Below are 11,373 nucleotides of genomic sequence, written 5' to 3'. Positions count from 1 at the left end.
TCCCCCCAACAAAATATTGATCAGTAGCTGTAATGACTGGAGAATTCAATGCCGGTGGTGACTTACAAACTCTCTCGTTTCCCAGCAGCTGCAATGGATACACGTTCCGCAAGTAATGTTCTTAAACCTTGGGGAGATTTATGAGACTGCAGGTGCTGTAATCTGGAACTGAAACAAAAGAAATAAAATTGCTGGAGGAACTCAGTGTGTCAGGCAGCACCTGTAGAGAGAAAGGGATGGTTAACTTGTTGGGTGGAGACTCTGCCTGCGTAGATGCTTCCTGACCCATTGAACTCCTTACCCAATTCGTTATTTCTCACCTAAAAGTGTGATGTCTGCCCTTCTCAGCATACAAGCCTTTCCCAGATTACAAATGCCTGACTTACTGATACCGATAAATACAAACAAGCTCTCTGAATACTAAGACCAATGTAGATATATGGAAGTAGCCAAATTTGTTCACCTGTCTCTCACTTCCCCTTTAATTGTTCTTTCTTAGCACTCTCGCGTACTCTTGATGCCTTTCAGAATCAGAATCAGGTTTAATATCACTGGCATCAAGAAATTTGTTGTTTTGTGGCAGCAGTACATTGCAATACATAATGGTAAAAACTGTCAGTTACAATAAGAAGTTTATGTCAAAAAAATTAAATAAATAGTGGAGTGGAAAAAGAGAGGAGAAAAGAGTGAGATAGTGTTCATGGATTCATTGTCCATTCAGAAATCTGATGGCAGAGGGGAAATGTCAAGTGTGTGTCTTCAGGCCCCTTGTTGGTAGAACAAGAAGAGGGCATGTCCTGGTGATTGGGTTTCTTAATGATGGATGTCGCCTTTTTGAGGCATTGCCTTTTGAAGGTATACTGAATGCTGGGGAGGCTAGTGCCCACGACAGAGCTGGCTGAGTTTACAACTTACGGCAGCTTTTTCCAATTCTGTTGCCCCTCCATACCAGATGATGGTGCAACAATTTAGAATGTTTTCTATGGTACATTTGTAGAAATTTGTGAGTGTCTTTGACATACCAATTCTTCCCAAAATCCTGATGAAACATCATCGCTGTCTTGCCTTCTTTGTATTTGCATCAAGCTCCTATATTGGCAGTAAGCCAGTTGCAGTAGGTCCAGGTACTGACTTAGGAGAGCTGATTCTAGCCATAACCAACCTCACAAAGCCCTTCATCACAGTAGATGTGAATGTCACTGGGCTTTAGTCATTGAAGCAGCTCACCCTGTTCTTCTTGGGCATTTGTATGATTGTCACCCTTTTGAAGCGGGGTGAACTTCCATTTGGAACAATGAGAGATTGAAGATGTCCTTGAACATTCTCGCTGGTTGGTTACAACAGGTTTTCAGAGCCCTAGCAGGTGCACCATCAGGGCGTGACATCTTGTGAGGGCTCACCTCTTGAAAGATGTTCCTTTGTCAGCCTCCGAAACAGAGATCACAGGGTCACCGGATGCTGCAGGGATTAGCAATAGACAATAGGTGCAGGAGTAGGCCATTCGGCCCTTCAAGCCAGCACTGCCATTCACTGTGATCATGGCTGATCATCCACAATCAGTAACCCGTTCCTGCCTTCTCCCATATCCCTTGACTCCGCTATCATTAAGAGCTCTATCTAACTCTTTCTTGAAAGCAATGACATAGTTTTCTTTTCCCTTTCAAAGCATGCATAAATGGAGTAAATCTCATTTTGGAGTGAAGTATCAGAGCCATTCATGTTGTCAGGATTTACTTTGTAGTAAGTAATGGCCTGCAAACCCTGCCAGAGGTGACATGCATCCAATCCATCTCTAACCTCAACTGGAATTGTTTCCTCGCTCTTAAGATAGCCTTCCGTAGGGCATACCTGGACTTCTTTTATGGTTCTGTATAGTTCACCGCTCTTGAATGTTACAGATCTAGCCCTCAGCAGACTTCAAATTTGGTAAGTCTGGTATGTTCTCAAAGGCACACACTCATCTATGCAGGCTTTGATGAAGTTGGTGACGACTACGGCGTATTCATTCAGATTTGAAGATGAATCTTGAATATTGTCCAGTCCACCAACTCAAAGCAGTCTTGTAAGTGCTCCTCCACCTTCTTTGACTGTACCTTCTTGGTCCTCAGCACTGGTGCTGCGGTCTTTAGTCTCTACCTATACGCTGGGAGTAAAAGTATAGCCAGGTGGTCGGGCTTTCCAACATGTGGGCATGGGATGACATGGTAAGTTTTCTTAATGGTGGATAACAGTGGTCATGTGTGTTGGCTGCTCTGGTTCCACAGGTGGTATGTTGGTAGTCATTGTTCTGGGGCTTCCTCAAGCTGATTGAAATACCTGGGGAGAGGTGGGTGTGTGTGTGTGTGTGTGCGCGCGCTCATGCCCATGCCAGTGTCTGTCCAACGTTCTGCCAGACTAAGAGGTCTATATGAAGTTGCTAAGAAGGACACAACCAAAATACCAAGCTGGAAACCTGGAGACTGCACTTGTCAGAAATCTGGAGAAAACACATAGAGAATGCGGGAGCCAGACTCTATGGAGGGAAATAGACAGTCGTCACTTTGGGACGAGACACTACATCAGCTCAACAGAAATTAAACACAGCCTGCAGTTTTATCAAGGATGAAAGAGCAACCTTGATCCCATGGCAAACTGTGCCCCTTCCCCACCACAAAAACAGGCAGGATCAATACTGGGGCTGATCAGTAGCTGTAACAGTTGGAAAATTAAGTGCCAGTGGTGACCTACGAATTCTCACATTTCCCAGTAGCTGCAATGGATTTACCTTCTGCAAGTAATGTCTTTAAACTTTGTGGAAATGCATCACCGTCTCTTTTGTCTTGTTGACACTGAGGAAGAGTATTTGCCAGGCACTAGGCCTCAAGTTTTTCTACCTCTTCTCTGTAGACCAAGCCATCGTTGTCAGTGATGAGCCCCACCACTGTCATAACATCAGCAAACCTGACAATGTGATTACTTGAGTATTTGATGTGCAGTCATGTGTGACAAAATGTTCTAATCACCAGAGGACCAGACAGTGGAGAAAGAGAAGCTGTTGCCATTGGTGGAAGGGAGGAGAAGCTGGGGACTTTGCTGTTGAATGGTTGGCCAGGGGTATTGCAGCAAGAAAATGTTTTATGCAGTGAGTGGTCTCTGTCTGGAACTCACTGCCCTAAAGGGAGGTGGAACTTTAAAAAGCTTTCAGCAGATTCCCGGGATGGGAAAATTGCAGGATTACAAGGAGAGAGCTGGGAGTAAGACTGACTGGATTGTTGATGCAGAGTGGGTTTTGAATGACCTGCACCAGTGCGGTAACGATTCAGTGATTCACCTCCTCTCCCCACCCACAGCCTCTTCATTCATCTGTGTCCGTCTTTGACCCAATTCCAAATGCCCAACATGCTGAATATTCTTTAATCCCTCAGTTAACAAATATCCATTCATCTTCTATTTCAAATTTACAATTTGCAGAACATTAAATCTCACTTGAGAAAAGAGTTGCAGGCTTGTACAACAGGAATGTTTTAGCACCCTACTGCTGAAAGGCATGGCTCCCTGGATCTGTTCCCCTCCTACCACCACCACCACTACCAACTCTCCTACCACTACAACTACCACCAGCACCACTACCAACTCTCCTACCACTACAACTACCACCAGCACCACTACCAACTCTCCTACCACTACAACTACCACCAGCACCACTACCAACTCTCCTACCACTACAACTACCACCAGCACCACTACCAACTCTCCTACCACTACAACTACCACCAGCACCACTACCAACTCTCCTACCACTACAACTACCACCAGCACCACTACCAACTCTCCTACCACTACAACTACCACCAGCACCACTACCAACTCTCCTACCACTACAACTACCACCAGCACCACTACCAACTCTCCTACCACTACAACTACCACCAGCACCACTACCAACTCTCCTACCACTACAACTACCACCAGCACCACTACCAACTCTCCTACCACTACAACTACCACCAGCACCACTACCAACTCTCCTACCACTACAACTACCACCAGCACCACTACCAACTCTCCTACCACTACAACTACCACCAGCACCACTACCAACTCTCCTACCACTACAACTACCACCAGCACCACTACCAACTCTCCTACCACTACAACTACCACCAGCACCACTACCAACTCTCCTACCACTACAACTACCACCAGCACCACTACCAACTCTCCTACCACTACAACTACCACCAGCACCACTACCAACTCTCCTACCACTACAACTACCACCAGCACCACTACCAACTCTCCTACCACTACAACTACCACCAGCACCACTACCAACTCTCCTACCACTACAACTACCACCAGCACCACTACCAACTCTCCTACCACTACAACTACCACCAGCACCACTACCAACTCTCCTACCACTACAACTACCACCAGCACCACTACCAACTCTCCTACCACTACAACTACCACCAGCACCACTACCAACTCTCCTACCACTACAACTACCACCAGCACCACTACCAACTCTCCTACCACTACAACTACCACCAGCACCACTACCAACTCTCCTACCACTACAACTACCACCAGCACCACTACCTCCCCACCAACCACCATCACTCCTCCTACCACCATTCTACCACCAGAATAGGATCAGGAGAGAGAAGCTATCAGTTAAATTTTAGATTATGAGGACACGCAGTTCTCTTTTATTGTCATTTAGTAATGCGTGCATTAAGAAATGATACAGTGTTCCTCCAGTGTGATATCACAGAAACACAAGACAGACCAAGACTGAAAAACTGACAAAAACCACATAATTGTCACATACAGTTACAACAGTGCAAGCAATATTGTAATTTGATGAAGAACAGACCATGGGCACGGTAAAAAAAAGTTCAAAGTCTCTCGAAAGTCCCATCATTTCATGCAGTCGGTGGAAGGAAGAAAACTCTTTCCCTGCCATGAGCTTCCAGTGCTGCAAACTTGCCAATGCAGCATCCTGGAAACACCCGACCACAGTCCGACTCTGAGTCCATCCGAAAACTTCGAGCCTCCAACCAGCCCTCCAACACCGAGCACCAAGCACCATCTCCGCCGAGCATTTCGACCCCGTCCCGGCCGCCAGCAACAGCCAAACCGAGGATTTGGGGCCTTCCCCTCTGGAGATTCTCGATCGCACAGTAGCAGCGGCAGCGAACTGGGTATTTCAGAAGTTTCTCCAGATGTTCCTCCGTGCTTCTCACGTCTGTCTCCATCAAATCAGAATTGTGCACGGCATCCTACTTACAAATATGATATCATTTCACCGGAGAGGTCGCACGCACTGAGTAACGCCGCCATCTTCTCCTCCCTCCTGTTATCTCAAGTGATTGAAAAGTTCATTCACATTCTTCCAAATATACTGTAATGAGTATAATTTCTATTTTTAATATACTCATAGCCACTTTACTAGATACCTCCTGTACCTAGTAAATTGACCACTGAGTATATGTTCATGGTTTTCTGCTGCCATAGCCCATCCAGATCAAGGTTCAACATGTGTGTTCAGAGATGCTCTTCTGCACACCATTGTTGTGATGGTTATTTGAGTTACTGTTGCCTTCCCATCAGTTTGAACCAACATGGCCATTCTCCTTTGACCTCTCTCATTAACAAGGTGTTTTTGCCCACTGTACTGTTTTTCTCCCTCACATTATTATCTGTATACTCCCAAGAAAATCCCAGAAGATCAGAAGTTTCTGAGATACTTGAACCACTCCTTCTGGCACTAACTATCATCTAACAATCAGTCACTTAGATCTTATTTCTGACCTATTCTGATGTTTGGTCTGAAAAACAACTGAACCTCTTGATGACGTGTTCATGCTTTCATGCACTGAGTAGCTGCCATAATATGCTGGCTGATTAGAAATTTGCATTAATGAACCTGTGTGCAGGTGTAGCTAATAGAGTGGCCACTGAGGGTACATATTACCTGCTCTTGACGAATCTAGCTGGAGTTCGCTCTTGCTCTTGGCAAGTAACTCTGAGTTCCTGACTTAGTTTTCTTCTTCTGTGGTTGGTCATGGAGCCACTCCTGTTAGCCATCCTATAAGGCATCTTTTTATACATTCACACCTTTCCAGCTGTTCTATTCTTTATACAGCTGTAAGTCTAGTCCTTATCTATACGGTTTCTTTAAATTCTTCATACCTGGTGGCATCCCACAATTACCTCGACCATTAACTTAAAATCTGCAAGCTAGTTTTGTTGTGTTTCATCAAACTGTCCCTTCAAGTTAAACTTCAAGTTTATTGTCTTTCAACCATACACATGTATACAGCTAAAGGCAACATCATTCCTCTGGGGCCAGGTGCAAAACACAGTACATATAGTCACACACAACAGATATAGTCACATGCAGCACATATAGTGACACACAGCATTGCTACAGTATGTAATTGCCAATATATTCACGAAATAATATTCGCACATGTCCTAGAGTGTCATGGTCTGAAGACTGATGGTGAATGGATGTCGTCCTGGAGCCATGTTTCTGTAAGAATAAACACACAGCAGTTCCTCATCTCACACTGAGTCAGTTGCAGCTGAAGGTAATCAAATTTGTTTCTCATGGAACGAACACTGGAACACAGATGCAAAATCTGGCCTGCAGGTGTTAGCCTCTTAATTTAGCATGGATTCCAGCACGCTCTCTCACATTGCTTCCGACTGCTCCTTCCACTAAATGACATCCTTTTCTATCTTCTGTGCTCAGGGTCAACTTTTGGAGCTGTGTTTGTTCAGTTTTACTTATGACATTAACACTGATCGTTTTAACCTATTTATTTTGTACACTGATACGAAGCACGCCCCCCCCCCGCCCCACCTCACACAACCCAATTTCTGCAGCTAAAAACTAACTTGTTCTCTTTCATAATTTTTGACAATGTCTCTGACTGAGGACAAATTTAGGACATATAACATTATAGCACAGTATAGGCCCTCTCCCACGATGTTGTGCCAACCTTCTAACCTACTGTAAGATCAATCAAACCCTACCCTGAACATTCCCATAATATGCAATGTGCCCTGTAAAAAGTGGGTGTATTTGGGCCAGCTAGCTTCTGCAAACATTTCTACTTATCCTAGTGGAACACTCTATTTATAATTCCTCACATGTATGGGTGGGTCACTGCAAGAGGACCTTGCTCTGGTTAGTGTAGTCTGAAGGCAGGATGATGGCCCGTCATGTCTGCTCAATAGAACAGGGTTAGGAGCCAGAGTGAGATGTGCACCCTACAGCAGTCAAGGGCTAGAGTCAGAATGGGTGAAGTTCTGACCTCACTAAAGCTTTCACATCCTTCCTATAATGAGACGACCAAAGCCTGTGATGAGAAGGTGAGAATCAACATGTATGAACATAGAAATATACAAAATTGTAGCAATTGTGAACCCTGAGTCTGCTTCATGATTCAGTAAAGCACTGAATTAAACTTTTCCTACAGTCCAACCAGGTTAAGGGACTCTGCAGTGTGAATTAGCTCATGAGACATTAGTCAGGTGTCCAAATCAATCTCTTCTCAAATACAGTACAAATTATTGGCCTAATGAAGATTTGGTATTGTTACTTCAGTGCTCTGTGGGTTAGTGTACAGTTCTCAAGATTCTCAGTCAGATGGTTGCAAAGTCTCACTGCAGAGACAGGAACAAAAGTCATAATAGAAACACAGAAAACCTACAGCACAATACAGGCCCTTTGGCCCACAAAGCTGTGCCGAACATGTTCTTACCTTACATAGGCTTATCCATAGCCCTCTATTTTACTAAGGTCCACGTATCCATCCAGGAGTCTCTTAAAAGACCCTATCATTTCCACCTCCACTACCGCCACCAGCAACCCATTCCACACACTCACCACTCTCTGCGTGTAAAAAAAACAACTTACCCCTGACATCTCCTCTGTACCTACTTCCAAGCATCTTAAAACTGTGCCCTCTCGTGCTAGCCATTTCAGCCCTGGGGAAAAAAACCTCTGACTATCCACATGATCAATGTCTCTCATTATCTTGTACACCTCTATCAGGTCACCTCTCATCCTCCGTCACTCCAAGAAGAAAAGGCTGAATTCACTCAACCTATTCTCTTAAGACATGCTTCCCAATCCAGGCAACATCCTTGTAAATCTCCTCTGCACCGTTTCTATGGTTTCCACGTCCTTCCTGTAGTAAGGCGACCAGAATTGAGCACAGTACTCCAAGTGGGTTCTGACCAGGGTCCTATATAGCTACAACATTACCTCTCAGCTCTTAAACCCAATCCCATGATTGATGAAGGCCAATGCACCACAGAGTCAACCTGCGCAGCAGCCTTGAGCATCCTATGGACTCGGACCCCAAGATCCCTCTGATCCTCCACACTGCCAACAGTCTTGCCATTAATGCTATATTCTGCCATCATATTTGTTGTGTATATGACCATTTACACAACAATATCATTAATAAAAATGCTAGAGACTGGAGCTAAGTTAACAGGGGCTTTTTACTTACTGAACCCGAACTGAAACACAGATATGCAGATCAATACACGCCCAATAGTGTGTGCTCAATAACGTGTTGCTACAACATATAATAGTCCCATATTATACAGTAGGCTATATGGTACACTCCTCCCCTTTTATTTAAAAAGTGTATCAACCTTTTTTTTATGCTAAACAAATACTGTATGTGTACACTTAATATACAAATGCCCACCCAATGTTTAATTAGTCATAGTCATACTTTATTGATCCTGGGGGAAATTGGTTTTCGTTACAGTTGCACCATAAATAATAAATAGTAATAAAACCATAAATAGTTAAATAGTAATATGTAAATTATGCCAGGAAATAAGTCCAGGACCAGCCTATTGGCTCAGGATGTCTGACCCTCCAAGGGAGGAGTTGTAAAGTTTGATGGCCACAGGCAGGAATGACTTCCTATGACGCTCTGTGCTGCATCTCGGTGGAATGAGTCTCTGGCTGAATGTACTCCTGTGCCCAACCAGTACATTATGTAGTGGATGGGAGACATTGTCCAAGATGGCATGCAACTTGGACAGCATCCTCTTTTCAGACACCACCATCAGAGAGTCCAGTTCCATCCCCACAACATCAATTAGTAACTTAATGATATGAAGTCATAACAAAGTAACTTGATAATAATAATAATTATTATTATTATAACTCAAATCTTTTTTGGGGGGGTCTTCTCTGCCCCTCTGAGTAATGTCTGTCAATAAACTTGTTTGTTTTAATACAGATTTCCATATAAAAGTCATGAAAAGTTGACCTCTGAGCATAGGGAGTTTCCATGGTCTGCTTCAAAGATGACTCGCCACCAACAAAAGAAGTGGTTGGTGATCTGCTGTCTCTACTAGTTATTCAAAAGTTGGGCAATCCCATGACTCACAGAAAGATCAGTACTTTACCAGTAATCTTTCACCATTTGGTGCAGTAGTTGATCAAAATCCTGTTGTTTGTTCCATTGTTCTTAAACTAATGTTAAAGTAGAGTTTTGTTGATATTAAGGATTACCTGCAGTGCTATCTGTCTGGCTCAGGAGGGAGAATTCCTTCAGATGCACATTCAGCACAAGTGTGAAAATACAACAATAGAAACCTTACAGTTTGTTGCCAGAATTCGCCTCTGTTTTGATGCTGTTTCCCAACTTTGTGAAAAACAAGACAAATTGGCTGAGGATTCCAAAATACGTACGTGCAAAAGAAACTTTGTCGCAAAGGATTAAGTGTATGATTCTCAAAGGAGGAAAAAAATTGGTTCAAGATTTACCTTGTGCGAAAGCTGTTCTGTTTGAATGAAATTGATTTTGTCCTCTGCTAAGTTTACCTTCTTCCCCAGCAACTTGGTTTTCATTTATTTCACCACCCTCAGTAATTTCTCCCTGAGGCTGGTCGCTAGATCGTTGGCGGCGACCATAGGGACGACAAACAAAGTAAGGTGGGTAACGGTGTCTTCTGTAAGGAGGGTGATGTTGCTGATTTTGATCATCTTGGTTTTCTCCGTCTGTTGCTGTCTCTGCTCCATCTCCTTTCTCTCCACCTCCAATGTTCTGTTGGTAATTACGTGGTCGACCTCGGCGGCCAGGATTGTAGCGACGATAATGATTTTTGCCCGCGGCATGTCGGCTTCCTTGGACTGGAACTCCTCTGGGACCAGTTATGTTTGCTGCTTTGGCACTCTTTTCGCCTTCTACTACGTCGAACTCCACAGTTTCACCGTCTCCAATACTGCGGAGGTATTTCCGTGGGTTATTCTTTTTTTATAGCAGTCTGATGTACAAACACATCTTTCTTTGTATCATTCTTGTTGATGAATCCATATCCATTTCGTATGTTGAACCACTTTACTGTTCCAAGAACCTTTGTTGCGATGACTTCCTTCTCCCCGGGGGATTTGGATTTGTCTGGCTGTTGTTGCTGCTGCTGCTGTTCGGATAGCTGCTCCGTCTCAGCCTCGCTCCCGGTGTTGACAGGCTGCGTGAGATGGTTGCGGCTCAGGCCGGTCTGAGATGGGGGCTCCTGCGCTCTCTCCGCTTCTTTCTTCTCTCTAGTATAATTCCTTTCCACTTTTTCTGTCTCCAGTTGCAGAAAAAGCTCTGCATTTTGTATTCCTTGCTTGTATTGTTCATATAGCTTCTTCATCATTTTCTGATACTCCTGCAAAGTGCTTTCCTTTAACTGCTGTAGCTGTCTTTTGAGAGATGTCAGTTTCTCCTGGTACATCTGCTCTTTTACTTCCAGGTAGTCTTCATCATCCCGCTTATTGGCAATATCTGTCTCCCTGTCGACACTGTCTAGCTCCTCCTTGTCATTGTAATAGTCGACAATGGGTGAGAGGAGAGCTGCGGACATCTTCCCGGCCGAGCTGCCCTCCTTTGTTTTTTACATCTAGTGCCTTGATGGTGTGTCAATCCAACTGGATTTTCCTGAGCCATTCATGTCCCAACAACGGTGGTCCTCCATTTTCCAGTACATAGAGGTTCAGCTGCTGTGTTTTGTCTCCGTAGGTCACTATCACCTTAATTTTACCTTTGGCACGCACTTTCTGTCCTGTATAAGTCTTTAGTGGTAGTTTAGTTTGTTTCAGAAGTATGTGAGAAAACAGTCGTTTGTAGTCGTGTACAGAGATCACCGTTAAAGTTGAGCCTGTGTCCAACTCCATTTTTCATCTCACGCCTGCCACTTGTGGAGTGATCCATATTCTTCGATCATCTGTCTCTTTCACACTGTGAAGTTGCAGACAAGACGATTCACTTTCGTCTGAGTCGTTTTCATCAGAACTGCTTTCTTCAGAACTCCTTCCATTTTGTGTACCTTATTGTATTTTCCTTCCTGGGGTTTCTTGTT

General features: G+C 44.1%; 1 pseudogene; it reads right to left on the bottom strand.

Moving 5' to 3' along the window:
- Positions 1-9,549: 9,549 nt before the first annotated feature.
- On the bottom strand, positions 9,550-10,671 carry LOC140203677 (Y-box-binding protein 1-like; annotated as a pseudogene).
- Positions 10,672-11,373: the final 702 nt, after the last annotated feature.

The sequence above is a fragment of the Mobula birostris genome, chromosome 10 (genome assembly GCF_030028105.1).
Source record: "Mobula birostris isolate sMobBir1 chromosome 10, sMobBir1.hap1, whole genome shotgun sequence".
NCBI lineage: Eukaryota > Metazoa > Chordata > Chondrichthyes > Myliobatiformes > Myliobatidae > Mobula > Mobula birostris.
The sequence above is the reverse complement of the archived record's forward strand: the minus strand, read 5'-3'. Positions and strand labels throughout refer to the sequence as shown.